This window comes from Hemiscyllium ocellatum, chromosome 18 (genome assembly GCF_020745735.1).
Source record: "Hemiscyllium ocellatum isolate sHemOce1 chromosome 18, sHemOce1.pat.X.cur, whole genome shotgun sequence".
NCBI classification, from domain to species: Eukaryota; Metazoa; Chordata; class Chondrichthyes; order Orectolobiformes; family Hemiscylliidae; genus Hemiscyllium; species Hemiscyllium ocellatum.
Genome location: NC_083418.1, coordinates 25,939,529 through 25,955,863, shown reverse-complemented (window position 1 = coordinate 25,955,863; position 16,335 = coordinate 25,939,529). Strand labels below are relative to the sequence as shown.

Genomic DNA, 16,335 nt, shown 5'->3' with positions numbered 1-16,335 from the left:
ACAGATCTTATCTTCCACCCACAGGCAGGCCACAGGACTCAACATTGAGTTCTCCAATTTCAAATAACATCCCTCCCCCTCCCCATCACTGCTTCTTGCCACCAACTGGATTCAATCCTCCCACTGACCAACGAGGTCGCACCCTCAACATGTCTTCACCTATCCCCACTTCACCATCCTGCCCTGCCTCTCCCTTTATCTGCAGCTCCCCCTATACCCACTCCCTGTCCTGAAGAAGGGTTACACCCGAAACGTCGACTTCTCCACCTCCTGATGCTGTCTGGCTTGCTGTGTTCTTCCAGCCTCCTGCCCATCTACTTAAAAGTCCAAGCTACAGAGAATTTGACAGATGCAAACAATTCTGTATGCAACTAAACCATTTGCAATTGAAATGTGGCATGCTTGTAGGAAAATTCCACTTTTATTAACTGTATCCAAACTAAGGATCACAAAAGTATAAATTCTTCCAGCCCTTTACTTGCATAAGGATTGTTTGCATCGGTCATATTCAAATTTTCTTTAAGTTTTAAACAGTTATAATGGGAGCAATGAATAAAATCATTGCGATTTTAAATACCTCAACGGTCAAGTTCTCATACTGAAAGCTGAAAGAGATTTGGTTTTAACATGATGTAGTAAGGTGGGAGGTAGTTATCAGTTTCCGTCAGTTTGCCACTGTTGACTTTTACTATACCCTTAAGCACGGGCGCAAAGTTTAATGGGTTGAAAGAGTGGGACGAAAATTGCATGTTCATCATTCCGTTTTATTTCATCACCCTTGGAATGCTGCGGCCATAATGTGAAGGTAGGAAAATGTCTGTTGACTTTCAGAGTAAATTCCAAACACGAGCCAAATTCTGGGCACTCACGCAGTTCCCTCCTGGCAATTGTATACCATATATTTTGGACTAAAACAAGATAAGAAAGGGCAAGGCAGCTGAATAAAAGTAAACTAAAAAATCATTTGCAGAAGGAAAGCAAACCACAGCCTTTACAAATACTGTCTGCCAAAATGACTGAAATGAAAAACTACATTCAGGACGCTCTCACTACGGTCTGTTAACAAAATCAGGAGTATTTCTTGCAGTCTTGTCTCCCCTCATTACATTCTAGAGCAGCCATTGTTACTGTCCTCACTCATTCATTACAAACTCGGGCTGTAAGAGGTTACTTGAAGCACTCAAAGCCTGTGAACCACAGCGAGAAATAAATAACAGGGAAATTAAACAGGCTGACACGTTTCCTATTGGATCAAACGCAGGAGATTAGGAGCTGGATCCATTGAGTCTCTGTGCAGCAACACTGTCTCGTAATGAAATAAATCCACCTTTACTCGCCTCGATTAAGAAGATCAGAAGCAGCCACGATGCTGGTAGATTTAAAGGTTAATACATCTCGTTTTAAAATCACACGGAAATAAAACGGTACGCATTTTACAGAACACTGTAACGCGCTGTCTGGGCTACGGTTTACTCTACACAAAACAGCCAGCCTGTTCTGTATATATGCGTGGCTGTGGACTTCCCAAATTTTGTGTGCTACGCGTTGCAAATTAGACTTGATTCATAAAACCGCTAGGTGAGTAGCAACCTAAAGGACAGTGGCGGGGGAGAGGGGCACTCCTTCCTCCGTCACTCCCGTACAGTGCATTGTGCTGCGGTTGCTTGAGCTTTGCATTTCGCCCCAGGCGCTCCTTACCTTAGCCCGCTCTCCGCTGCAAACTCTCCCGCAGAATGAACACCATCTGGAACCCGGGGAGGGCTATGGCTGCTCGCGACGTCCGTGCGCAAGCGGCGAGGTGGGGGGAGCAAAGGGCGGGGGGGGGGGCGTGCTCGTGCGCGCGCCCGCTAGGGGGTGGGGACGGACGGACGCCTGGCCGCGCGCGCGCACATGCCTCTTCTCCCCCACCCCCACGGGGCATGGACGGCGGGGTGAGTGCGAGTGTACGCGCCTGGGCTTTGTTCGATGTGTTGCACTGTTCACCCAGCAACAAGTCACGCATTTGTTGTTATTTCTATCCCTTCGCAGTACAATTTCTATTTTGTTTGTGGCGTGAGGTGGGAATTGCTAAGAAGAGACCAGACAAAAATTGCTTTGATTGATTCGTGCTTTTAAACCGTTATCTTCAGCAGTGCTTGAAAATTCCAGGTAATAATGTATTAGTCTACTCCACGCCTCCTCCAACGTCGTTTATGTAAAAGAGAGTGTGTACATAAAGTAAAAGATGGTGAAAGGTTTGTAATTCCAATCACCGACTCTGGGTCACCGCAACATAAGTACAATTTGAAAAGATAGGCTGGAAGTGATTCAATCTTTTTGTCTATTGCAACATCTGAATGGCAGATTTGGTTCCTTCCACACGAGCTGATCTATTGTTTACCTTATGGGGGAGAACTGGTGAGGAAAATCAATCGTAGATTGTCAAAAATTTCATTCCAAGTGACTTGCTTTTACGGGTACAAGATAGTAAAAGAATGCGAAGCAGTTTCTAACCCAAAAGCAAACACGAAATTTTCTCCTCCCACTAGCTTGCAGCTAGTGAACATTATTAACATGCATAATTATTCTGTTATGCAGGGAAAAATATACCAACAAAGGTAGGGCAAGTGAGTTTTGAACAGATTTGTAGCTCAAGTTGAGGTTCTGGATGTAGGCTTGCTGGCAGAGCTGGAAGGTTCATTTTCAGATGTTACCTAATATGGTGATGAAACGTCTGAAAATGAACCTTCCAGCTCAGTGAGCAAACCTACATCAAAAGGTAGGGCTGTTGTGGCACAGTGGGAGTGTCCCTACCTCTGAGTTAGGAGGCACGGGTTAAAGTCCTGTCAGCTTTAAAGGTGTGTAATGACGTCTCTGAACAGATTCATTAAAAATGGTGAAAGTGAGGACTGCAGATGCTGGAGATTAAAGTTGAAAGTGTGGTGCTGGAAAAGCACAGCAGGTCAGGCAGCACAGAGGAGCAGGAGAATCAACGTTTCGGGCAAAAGCCAATCAACAAAGGTGAGCACAATTCACCTCAGTGAACTTATAATCAAAATTATGAAGTAAACATGGCCAATCACTTTCCTTTCCAAAATGTAATAGTCTGTCATATAGCTAGCTGCTTTCGGTCCTTAAATTATGTTATAAATTGAATACAGGTGCTTCCATTCGAATATTTTAATACTTTTTTTGACAAGTATCTACTATATTTCTTTCATCATTCTTCTCTGTCACCTCATCAAAATTTCAGTTGGAATAGGTACAGACTGTACCTTTTTCATTATTCTGTATTTTTGATAGTGGACTAAAATGACAAAATTACTGTTGTACAAATGAAGGATTGTTGAAAGACTACTGCACTTTTTAAAAAGCATACAATCTGACTCTCATTAGTAAAAAAACAAAAAAAAAACTGTGGATGCTGTAAATCAGAAACAAAAACAAATTGATGGAAAAGCTCCCCAGGTCTGGCAGCATCTGTGGAGAGAAGTCGGAGTTAATGTTTCGGGTCAAGTGACCTTCCTCAGAACGGTTACTCAATTCTGGGGAAGGGTCACTCAACCCAAAACGTTAGCTCTGATTTCTTTCCCTAGATGGTGCTAGATCTGCTGAGCTTCTCCAAGAACTTCTGCTTTTGTTACTCATTGTTGTAAGTATTGCTTACACTGCTATTTGTTCAGTCAGATGAACCGGACCCAAGGGATTTGTAAGACTGGAAATTTGGTTTACAACAAGTTGCTGATTGCCATGTGGACTAGTAATCACTAACACAGGCCTCCTACCTGCCAATAGCTATGCGATTGACTCCCAAGTTGCTCAATCGCTTAGGAGTGTGAATGTTTGGGCAAAAGCTATTGGACCCCTGAAAGGAAAGGAAACTGCTGTTGCTGTATAATAAAAGCATCTCAAGCCTATGGGTAGCCAAATTGTTTTCCCTCGCCAGTTGCTGTAAGCTGTGATGTTTAAAGAATAAATCAGAGTGTAAACCAGCCACCTGTCATTTCCTACAAATAAGTGAATGAATGAAACAAATGTGGCAATGGAATTCAAAGGGAAGAAAAAGTTCAAGAAAAAACAGAAAACGGTAGGGAAAGGGAAATAGAATTTGAAACAAAGAAAATAAAACCAGAATCGGAAATGCAAATAGAAGCAAAATTGAAGAAATATAAATATCAACATAAAAGGATGTAGTTGAAACAAGTGGTGCCAGACATTGATGCAGACCTTGGTGGGGAGGGTATTGGTCAACATTGAATCGGGAAACATTTTAAGTTTACAAAGTTTGAGCAAATGAATGTGGGGGAATTGTTCATATCATTTGAGAAACTGGCTCGACAAATAAATTGGGCAAAAGAGGATTGGACATAGTGCATGCTGAGGAAGTTTATGGGTAAAGCACAGGAAATTTATGCCTCACTGTCATTTGAGGTGTCTCAGGATTATGACATTGTGAAAACAAAACTGCATTGGCTTCAAATAGTTAGTATTATTTCCTGATGCATAGGCCGACATTTTGGAATTTAAGGAGTCAATCTGGGCAAACCTATATTGAATTTCAAAGGGTTACGCAAAGTAATCTTGACAGGTGAATATTAGCATTAGAGGATGAAACCAAGCATTAAACTTGTAGAGAGATTATTTTCTTAGAACAATTGACCAACTCAGTATCTTCCATAATAATCTAAGTTAAGGTCCAAATGTTGCAATAATGGCTGAAGATTATGAGCTCATCCATGAAATTAAATCTTTTTTTCTGTTAATCACATAAATTCAGAAGGGATAGAAAATGGAAGGCAAGTAGCCAAGGTAAAGAATGGATAGCTGGAAATGTCCTAAGATCTGGCCCTGTGATCAGAAGGGCAAATACTGAGGTTGGAGATGAAAATTGAAAGTGAGGTGTTTTTATTGTAATAAGTTGGAGACCTATTCATTCAAACTGATGAGAGTTGCAAGGGCAAATCATAGAACTTACTAGAGCTCATAAGAATGAATTTGAAAAGGAAATACAGTGGTTTGTAGCTTTAACTGCACCTAAGAGACCAAAGATACTTATTGTTGTGAGTACAGAAGACATACATAGTGTAGATGACAAATATGAAGTGTTATCATCTAAAGGGAAGATAGACCCTTTTTCTTAAGTTGTGGAACTCAATATTGAATGCTGGAGGATGTATAGTGTGAAAGTGGAAAATGAGGTGTTGTTCCTCCAGTTTAGAATGAACTCCGTTTTTCTTACATTTTACCGGCCATATCTTGTTTATGTCTTGTTGGCTTTGTTCTCAGCAGAATGGGTCTGTTTTCTCCAAAGTTTGTGCGAAGATTTGTAGCTCGGGTGCTCGTTGTTGTGGTTCTGTTCGCCGAGCTGGAAGTTTTTGTTGCAAACGTTTTGTCGCCTGGCTAGGCGACATCATCAGTGCTTTGGAGCCTTCTGCGAAGCGCTTCTTTGATGTTTCTTCGGTATTTATAGTGGTAGTCTGTTTTCTCCTTTTCACAACTAACATTTACACCTATTTTACATAACTATCTCTCCTTCATCACACTCATCACTGGTCTTTACCTACTGCTCTGTTTACTCTCAAAATATGTATACTTACTCCTCTCCCCCCCTCAGTCTACAGCGTAAAACCACCATTTTCCAACTACTTTCAGTTCTGAAGAGGCAGTTCACTGGACTATAAGTTAACTCTAGTTCTCTCTTCACAGATGCAGTGCTTTTGGGTAAGAGGCCAGTATTCCAGAACCTGAGACCAGTATGCTGAGGATACCTCTTTGAATCACACCATGACAGATCTTGGAAACTGAATTCAACAAAAGTCTGAAATTAAAAGTCTAATGATGACCATGAAACCATTGTTGACTGTTGTTGAAACAAAAAAACCCCACCTGGTTCACTAATATCCTTTAGGGAAAGAAATCTGTCATCCGTCTCTGGTCTGGCCTTCACAACTCCAGACCCATCGAAATGTGGTTGACCCTCAAATGTCTTCTGAAATGACCCTAGGCAAGCCACTCAGATCAAGAAGGAATAAGGATGGGCACTAGATGTTGCACCAGCTAGCAGCACCCACATCTTATGAATCAATTTAAGAACTTATGACCAGACACACTGAGTTTTTCTCATACTTTCAGTCCTTTCTTCAGATTTCTAGCATCTGAAGTATTTTCCTTTTATTTAGAGTCATAGAGATGTACAGCATGGAAACAGACCCTTCGGTCCAACCTGTCCACGCCGACCAGACATCCCAACCCAAACTAGTCCCACCTACCAGCACCCGGCCCATATCCCTCCAAACCCTTCCTATTCATATACCCATCCAAATGCCTCTTAAATGTTGTAATTGAACTAGCCTCCACCACATCCTTTAGCAGCTCATTCCATACACATACCACCCTCTGCGTGAAAAAGTTGTCCCTTAGGTCTCTTTTATATCTTTCCCCTCTGACCCTAAACCTATGCCCTCTAGTTCTGGACTCCCCGACCCCAGGGAAAAGACTTTGCCTATTTATTCTACGCTCTAGGGAAAACAGCCCCAGCCTGTTCAGCCTCTCCCTGTAGCTCAGATCCTCCAACCCTGGCAACATCCTTGTAAATCTTTTCTGAACCCTTTCAAGTTTCACACCATCTTTCCGATAGGAAGGAGACCAGAATTGCACGCAATATTCCAACAGTGGCCTAACCAATGTCCTGTACAGCCGCAAAATGATCTCCCAACTCCTATACTCAATTTTCTGACCAGTAAAGGAAAGCATACCAAATGCCTTCTTCACTATCCTATCTACTTGCGATTCCACTTTCAAGAAGGTATGAATCTGCACTCCAAGGTCTCTTTGTTCAGCAACACTCCCTAGGACCTTACCATTAAGTGTATATGTCCTGTTAAGATTTGCTTTCCCAAAATGCAGCACCTCTCATTTATCTGAATTAAACTCCATCTGCCACTTCTCAGCCCATTGGCCCATCTGGTCAAGATCCTGGTGTAATCTGAGATAACCCTCTTCACTATCCACTACACCTCCAATTTTGCTGTCATCTGCAAACTTACTAACTGTACCTCTTACGCTTGCATCCAAATCATTTATGTAAATGACAAAAAGTAGAGGGCCCAGCACTGATTCTCGGATGGGTGTGTTATCCCAGTCAAGGTGGTGTCCTTCCTCATCTGTATGTAAGGATACTAGTGAGAGTGGATTATGTCTTTTTGTGGCAAGTTGATGTTCATTTATCCTGGTGGCTAGTTTTCTACCTGTTTGTCCAATGTAGTGTTTGTTACAGTTCTTGCAAGGTATTTTGTAAATGACATTAGATTTGCTTGTTGTTTGTATGGGGTCTTTCAAGTTTGTTAGCTGCTATTTTTGTGTATTGGTGGGTTTGTGGGCTACCATGATGCCAAGAGAACTACTCAGACCTCTACTCAATTCCATGGGTTGCACAGTGGATTTGTGAGGTCACCAGAAAGCCTTCATTGCCTAATGATTAAGCTCTGGTTTGTCGTGGCAGGTAAAATGATGACTGGACAATGGAATAGTTCTGAAAACTGTTCAATCCTTGTTGCATAAAGAACGAGAGAGGCCTTTCGTAGATAAGTGTAGGTTGAGAGATGTTGGAAACATCACCCTCTTCAGTTTGAAGGGAGACCAGCATCAACAAATTGATTCTTAGAGTCACCTTTGCAATCACTGACAATACCATTCTCACACTGCACCAAGGTGATAAATATGTTAGTATCAGGAGGTGGATTTCATTGGGAACCTCCTTCATGAAGGAGAGACACTGAACAAGCTGTTTGCTCTAAGGTTCAGGGAGGAGAATTGTTTTGCTGAAAGCCCTGGGTATGTATGGCCTCCTGAGATGCCTTCTCCCCTTCCACCTCCCCACTCCTCAAGCATCTTGTGCTTTACTGGATCTGCTTTGATCCAACTCCCTCACGCTGTAGGGCTAAGGATGGAATCACTGTAGTTAAGTCTGAAAGCAAGTGACCACAGGAGAGCCTTGAAGTCAGAACCAAGACCACATCACCTGCACCCCCCCCCATCACTATAGTCATCAGTATCTTTAAACAGCAGTACAAACCTCCACATGCTTCAGCTAACTCAGCAACAGCCAGGAAACATCAAGCAGTGACTAACTTGAGAGTGGAGGATGGTCCCATTAAATGGCAGTGGTGGGGTATTAAGTTTAAGCGAGGTCATTAGCTGGAGTAGATCAAAATGCATCATGGTGGTCAAATTGATGTTTCACGCTGCCTGATGTCTCAGTCTGCCTATTCTGTATACGACCACTGCATACATTAAATGACTGCACTCATGATCAAACCAATATACCAAAAGCACTAACTTGCATTCCCTGGCCATGAAAGTACTTACACCATAGAATCAAATATGCAGCCTCAATTTTCAAATTCGACCCACACAACACTTGAAATTATGGATGGTTCAGAGTACAAAATGGGGTAACAATCGAAGCATTATGCATTCTTTTTAAAAAAGGGTACCTGTATCACAGCCTAGAAAATGCATTTATGCCAGAGTTGGCCTTTAAAAGTGGAAAGAAGTCAGTTCACTTTCAAGCTGGTGGTAATGGACTAGGCAGCATCCAGGCTCTTGAGTTCACATCTCATCCATTTCCCCTGCTTTCTTATTTTCCTTTCCTTTTCTCTTTTTCCCAGTTTTCTTTTAGTTTTTAGTGTTGCTTACTTACTTTTTGGAGGCAGCGGCAGCAACAGAGCTTAGCAGCAGCTGGGGCCTAGCACAAGCCTGGATGATGGTTAGCGGTAGTCAGCCATGAAGCATGGTAGCAGTGGTGGTCAGCAGTGATGCAGCAGTCAGGTCCGAAGCCTTGCAAGTGGCAGGGAAGCCTGCTGTACCTGGGCAGAGAAGAGCGAGTCCTCTTGGGGAACGCCGGCTTGAAGCATCTGCAGGCCCATGGCTTAAGAGGGGAGGGATGGCCTAGTGGCATTATCGCTGGACTGTTAATCCAGAGACCCAGATAATGCTGTGGGGATCTGGGTTTGAATCCCACCATGGTAGATGGTGGAATTTGAATTCAATACATATCTGGAATTAAGAATCTTGTGATCACAATGAATCAATTGTTAGGGGAAAAACTGATCTGGTTCACTAATGTCCTTTAGGGAAAGAAACTGCCACCTTTACCTGGTCTGGCCTACATGTGATTCCAGACCCACAGCAATGGTTGACCCTTAACTGCCCTCTGGGCAATTAGGGACAGGCAATAAATGCTGGGCTAGCCAACAGTGCCCAAATCCTGTGAATGAAAAAAGAAAGGACTGCAATGTTTTACAATTTACGTATTATTTTATTTTTCTACATTTATGCTAATAAGACTGTAGTGCTTAACTTTGTAACATATATTTTTATTTATTTGTAACTAAAATTCTGAACCTTGGTACTTTGTACCTAAGGTGGTGCCATGTGGCAACAATGTACACTTTTCACTGTACTCTTCTACCCTGTACTTGAGTACAAGTAACAATAAAACCTAAAACTAAATCCATTACAGCTTGAAACAGTCGCATAGCAGTTATGGATGGAATATCACCAACTAATCTGTAATTTAATAGCACATGGTGTACTGTGCCTTTAACCTTTCTGCAGGTTTTACAGCTTGTGTGAGGTCCAGGAGCCCAGCCCTCACTGCTATGTTCTCAGATTACTCAAATAGCGCACACTTTGTTAACGCTTCTTTCTCTTAGAATAGAAAACACAACACTCAGCAGGCGATTCATTATCATGTGCAGTCACGGATGGTTTAAAATAAAATCCGCATACGCTCTCAGAGGGTCCAGTCCACACATCGCAGCCAGAGACAGAAACAATCTCAACCAGCTGCAACACTTTCTGAATGCCTAAAAAGTTTTAATGCTTGGTGTATATAAAATAATGACCTATGTTGAGCAGCAAACTGAATGCCAATTCACCACTTTTAAAGGCTATGCTCGTGGCTCCTACACAATCAAGAAATGTAGCAGATCTTTTGACTGCTCCTTGTAACTTACTATCTCCATATTTTGTACCTTCTCTTACCTCGGGTAATAAGGGTATTAAAATCCTAAACACAAATTCGGAATAAAAACAGAAAACTCTGGAAATGGTTAGATCAATCAGGATCTATAGACGCAAGAACAGTTAACATTTCTGACTGATAAGATTTCATCAGAATTGGCTATTTTCATGGAGTTATATCAAGAACATATCGGATGTGTGCCAGGCCAGCACTTATTGCCGATATAATTGTCCGAGAAAGCGGTGATGAGCTGCATTCTTGTACCTCTGCAGTCTGTTTGCTTCAGGTAGATCCCACTGCTATTCTGAAGGGGGCTCCAGGACTCCAGCTCGAAGTCCAGATGGTGTATGACTGGGAGGGGATAGTTAGGTAATAAAGCTCCCTGCATCCACTGCCCTTTCGTAGTTTGAAAGATACTGTTGAAGGAGCATATGGATAGGTAGCTGCAATTCACCATGTAGGTAGGCATCTGTTGTACAATGTGGTTCAGTGTTGGAGAGAGTGAATGTCGTTAGTGATAGATGGGATGGCAATCAAGTAGGCTGCTTTGCCCTGAATATTGCTGAGCTTCTTAACTTTTCATTTGTGCTGCATTCATCCAGGCACAAAGAAAGGATTCCATCACATTCCGGACTTGTGCTTTGTAGGAGGGGGGCAGGCTTTGGAGATTAAAAAAAATTAAGGTAGTTATTTCAGATTTCCCAGCCTTTGTTACTCTTCAGCAGATAGGAGCAAGAGTATGTTTTTTGCCCCTCAGGTCACAGCTGATCATCTACCAAAATCTGCCTCTCAAGGGAGAGTACTCCAATGATTTAACACCCATTCAGAGATGTTCCTCCTCATCCTCAGTGGCTTGTCATTTATGCTGAGACCAGTTCTAGATCACTCAGCCAGGGGAAACATCCTTTCTACATCACTCTATCTATCCCTTCAAGAACTTGCTATGAGCTTGCTGGCCCCATTTCCTCCATTTCTCTTCACGGGGCACTGCCATCACCCCAAGAATCAGCTTGATGAACCTCCGCTGCTCTCATTCAATGGCAAGTGTATGTTTCCATAGGTAAGGGGACTAGAATTGCACACAGCACTCCACATGTGGCCTCACCAGTATTCTGGCTCATTGAAGGAAGATTTATTTGTTCCTGTACTCAAAATCTTCTTTCAATAAAAGTTAATGTACTATTCATCTTCCAAATTGCATGCTGCATCTATATGGTCACTTGCAATGCCTAAAGAACAAGGTCCCTTTGGACATCAATGTTTTCCAAATCTCTCACCACTTAAAAAATAGCCTGCATCTCTTGTTCTTCCTACCATAATGGATAACTTCATACTTTTCCACATTTTGTTCCATCTGCCATGGTCTGGCAGCTCAAACAGTCTGAATCCCCTTGAAGCTACTTTGTATGTTCCTTGTCACCCATATTCGCACCATGTTTTAGTATCATTTGTAAACTTGGAAATAATTCAATTGCTTCTCATATTCAAATTATTGGTAACAATGGTTAACAGTGGGGGGGGGGGGGGGGGGGGGGGGGTGCAGGAGTTACAGTCAAATTTCTCATCAATAGTAACCCCAGTAATGTTTATAGTGGGGTTGGGTGGGTTGGAAATGGCAGTGCCTTTGAGCATCAGGAGATTCTTTCATGAGGGAGATGGTGTTTACTTGGAACTTGTGTAATGACCATTACTTGCTACTTTATCAGCCCAAGCCTAAATGTTGCCCAAGTCTCACTGCATGTTGGCATGGACCATTTCATCACCTAAGGCCTTGCAAATAATACTGAATACTCTGAAATCATCAGTGGACATTCCCATTCATGACCATATATTAGAAGAAAGGTCAGTAATGAAACATCTTAATATGATGAGGACTAGGAGACTAGCCTTAGAAACTCTTGTGCTGATGTCCTGGAGGTGGACTGATTAGGCTCCTACAACCACAACCATATTCCTTCATGCAAAGTATAACTGTAACAAGTGGAGAAATTCACCCCTGATGTCAAGGACAGTCACTCTCCTCACTCCTCTGGAATTTAGCACTTTTGTTCACGTTTGATTTTAAGCAAGAACTGTGGTTGGAAAAGGGGGCTGGAGGAGGGGAGAAAACAAAGGCAAGATCTCTGTTCGAGTCAAAGACAGGAGTGCGCATGATAAATGAGATGATAGTGTGGGCAAAAGGGAGTTGTAATGGGACAAGCTAATGAAATGAAAAATGAGTTCAGAGGACGCTGATGGCAACTGCAGAATAATTAACAAAACCTGCTGTCAAAAACAATGGGACAAGTGGTTCAGGTCAGAAATTGTTCAGTTCAATACTGAGCAGTAATTGGAGGCTCTTTTCATAATAATCTGGTGTAAAAGGGCTTTCCCAACAGTTGTTATTTGAAGTAAATGCATTGGCCCATCCGCATCTCAATTAAATTATAAATCCAGGGTGTACAGGCTAGAAAGATTGCAAGCTTTTCCAACCTGTAAAGATGTCTGTAATATAGTTTTATTGAGGAAAAGAAGGGGTTTTCATAATTTAGCACCTGTCAAGGTTTTAGGATGTCAGTGAGTACTTTACTACCAAGGAAGTACTTCCGTGAAGTGCAATCATTCTGTAACTTGGAGAAACAAAGCAGCCAGTTTGCACAAAGTTCCAAAGAAGCAATGGGATAAATGACAAATTAAATCTTTGGCAGCATTGGTTAAAGGATGAATGTTGGTCAGGACATTGGAGATCTCCTTTGTTGTACTTTGAAAAGTACCATTGTATTTTTACATCGATTGGATAGAACAGTCGTGCTTTGGTTTAATGGACAGCACCTCTGACGGTGTGCCAGCAACCCACTCTCAACTCTGATCTCCAGCATTTGCAGACTTCACCTTCTCTGACAGTGTCGCATGCCCCTGTTACTGGATGTTAGAAACTAGAGGATTGGAATATAAATGAGAGGAAGCTCAGCTCCAGCAATACAAGCCCTGGTGAGACCACATTTTATCATGTGTCCTCATCCTAGTAGCTTAGAAACAACAAAAATTGTCACAGAAGGAATGCAAGGAAGATTCAGCGTTCAAATGATTAGATTACGCAAAAAGATGCTATTAACTAGACTTATTTTCCTGGAATATAAAATGTTCAAGAATGATCCCCTTGCATTCTTTTGGGAATTGGAAAGGAACTGACTTTGTGTGTGGGAAATCATACCTTACGAATTTGAGTTTTTTGAAGAAGTAACAAAGAAGATTCATGAGGGCAGAGCGGTAGAAGTGATGTGTGTGGACTTCAGAAAGGCATTCGAACAAGGTTCTCCTTGGGAGACTGGTTAGCAAGGTTAGATCTCATGGAATACAGTGAGAACTAGCCATTTGGATACAGTACTGGCTCAAAGGTAGAAGACAAAGGGTGTTGGTGGAGGGTTGCGTTTCAGATTGGAGGCCTGAGACCAGTGGTGAGCCACAAGGACCATTGCTGAGTCCGCTAATTTTCCTCATTTATATTAATGATTTGGATGTGAACACAGGAGGTATAGTTAGTAAGTTTGCAGATGACACCAAATTTGGAGGTGTAGTGGACAGCGAAGAAAGTTACCTCAGATTACAACGGGATCTTGATCAGTTGGGCCAAAGGGCTGAGAAGTAGCTTAATTTAGATAAATGTGAGGTGCTGCATTTTGGAAAAGCAAATCTTATCAGGACATATACATTTAATGGAAAGGTCCTAGTGGGTGTTGCTGAACAGAGACCTTGGAGTACAGGTTCATAGTACCTTGAAAGTAGAGACCCAGGTAGGTAGGATAGTGAAGAGCGCGTTTGGTATGCTTCCTTTATTGGTCTTAGCATTGAGTCTAGGAGTTGCGGCTGTATCGGATATTGATTAGGTTGCTTTTGGAATATTGCGTGCAATTCTGGTCTCCTTCCTATTGGAAGGATGTTGTGAAACTTAAAAGGATTCAGAAAAGATTTACAAGGATGTTGTAAATGTTACAAGGAGAGGCTGAATAGGCTGGGGCTGTTTTCCCTGGAGCGTTGGAGGCTGAGGGGTGACCTTATAGGGGTTTATAAAATCATGAGGAGCATGGATAGGATAAATAGACAAAATCTTTTCTCTGGGGTGGGGGAGTCCAGAACTAGAAGGCATAGGTTTAGGGTGAGAGGGGAAAGAAATAAAAGGGACCTGAGGGGGAAGCAGAGGGTGGTGCGTGTATGGAATGAGTTGCCAGAGGATGTGGTGGAGGCTATTACAATTGCACCATTTGAAAAGCATTTGGATGGGTATATGAATAGGAAGGGTTTAGATGGATATGAGCCAAGTGATGGTAGGTGGGACTAGATTGGGTTGAGATATTTAGTCGGCATGGACGAGTTAGCCCGAAGGGTCTGTTACTGTGCTGTACATCTCTATGACTCATGTAAGGTGATGAGAAGTAAATATTTCCACAGATATGGGGGGATTAGAAGGAGAGGTCTTCTCCTTAAGCCAGAACTTTTGAGGTGAGAGATTAGAAAACACTCCTTTGTTAAAAATAAGTTAGTAGTGTAGAATGGTCTTCCAGAGAAAGCAATGGATGCTAACTCGATTAATTATTTTATGTCTAAGCTTACTCGAGTTTTATTAGCCAAAGGTATTAAGGGAAATGAGACAAACATGCCTCTATGGAGCTTAAAAATGTGTTGCTGGAAAAGCGCAGTAGGTCAGGCAGCATCAAAGGAGATGGAGAATCAACGTTTTGGGCATAAGTCCTTCTTCAGGAATCATGCCCGAAACATCGATTCTCCTTCTCCTTTGATGCTGCCTGACCTGCTGCGCTTTTCCAGCAACACATTTTTAAGCTCTGATCCCCAGCATCTGCAATCCTCACTTTCTCCTCAATGGAGCGATCAATCCACCATGATCTTGTTGAATAATAGACTCATCTGGTTGAATGGCTTACTCCTGCCCTTTATATGTCAATTACCTGAAGACCACCTCAGTGCACACTATCTGTACTTTCAAGGTCCTCAAGATTTCAAGAGCACCTCACCAAGACCTTTCCACACCTCCACGACTTACCTTTAAACAACCACCAAACCTCAAACAGATCATTGTTCGTAACAAACTGCCCGGCTCTCATGACAACCCCATACAACCCTGTCAAGGTGGACGCTGCAAGGCATGTCAGATTGTGGACATAGATATCACTATTATGCGTGGGAACACCTCCCATCTTGTACGTGGCAGGTACTCATGTGACTCAGCTAACGTTGTCTATCTTATATGCTGCAGGCAAGGATGCCCGGAGGCATGGTACATTGGGGAAACTGAACAAAGGCTACGACAATGGATGATGGGCACCACACAACAATCAACAGATAGGAGGGTTCCCTCCCAGTTGGGGAACACTTCAGTGGTCCAGGACATTCAGCCTCGGACCTTCGGGTGACCATCCTCCAAGGTGGACTTCGGGACAGGCAGCAGAGGAAAGTGGCCAAGCAGAGGCTGATAGCTAAGTTCCATATCCATAGGGAGGGTCTCAACCGGGACCTTGTGTTCATGTCACATTACAGGTGATCACCATTGCACTACACACACACACACACACACACACACTCTCACATACACACGGATATAGGTACACACAGACACCCATACACACCCTTATAGACACACACACTCCCACACTCACACATGCACCCCCTCACAGACTTAAGACACTCTGTACTCACTACACACACACACACATTTTCTCACACAACCCCCACCCCAGACAGACAGACAGACAGACACACACACACACACACACAGCCAAAGACCCACATGCACACATATATTTTGTGGGGTGAATTTGTACTTGCAGAGTTACATTGCACTTTGCTCAAAAACTGCATACATTCATGTAGAACTCTGAACTCAAAAACTGCATGAATTTATGTAAAACTCTGTTATCTCACTTTTTAGATTAGAATCAATCTAAACATCAGGTCATAGACAGAGAACACAGGGGGCTCACACCTTCAACATATTGTCTAGTTATCACCATTGTTAACAGCTATCCTGAGAATGCAACTTTAAAAAAAAGGTTTTGTGATTTACACATGAATGAAGTAAAACTGTATTCTAACAGATGAAAGGCTTAACAGACAATCAATTTTTCAATGTATAATTTCAGTTACATCACACTGCAAATTTTTGCTATAAATTCTGTGTTACGATCGAACCCTCCACAATCACCTGATGAAGGAGAGTCGCTCCGAAAGCTAGTGTGCTTCCAATTAAACCTGTTGGACTATAACCTGGTGTTGTGTGATTTTTAACTTCAAGATCTCTGGTATTGATCTATGTGTTGGGTCAGAATGTTCATGAT

General features: G+C 42.4%; 1 protein-coding gene and 1 long non-coding RNA gene across 6 annotated transcripts in view; one reads left to right on the top strand and one right to left on the bottom strand.

Annotated features, from left to right (window-relative positions):
* Window positions 1-1,763, bottom strand: part of slc25a22a (solute carrier family 25 member 22a) — a 193,204-nt gene extending 191,441 nt beyond the window's left edge. For all 3 annotated transcript variants that reach the window (XM_060838773.1, XM_060838772.1, XM_060838769.1), the window contains exon 1: window positions 1,699-1,763. The gene's annotated coding sequence lies outside the window, so the exon portion shown is untranslated. The remainder of the gene's footprint in view (window positions 1-1,698) is intronic.
* LOC132824376 (uncharacterized) lies at window positions 1,216-5,829 on the top strand. Of its 3 annotated transcripts, none has more exons than XR_009645660.1 (3): window positions 1,216-1,424; window positions 2,029-2,148; window positions 5,686-5,829. It is a non-coding gene; the product is annotated as an uncharacterized LOC132824376 (long non-coding RNA). The 3 variants fall into 3 exon arrangements; XR_009645659.1 differs by having other exon boundaries at window positions 1,222-1,384; XR_009645658.1 differs by lacking the exon at window positions 1,216-1,424 and having other exon boundaries at window positions 1,868-2,148.
* Window positions 5,830-16,335: the final 10,506 nt, after the last annotated feature.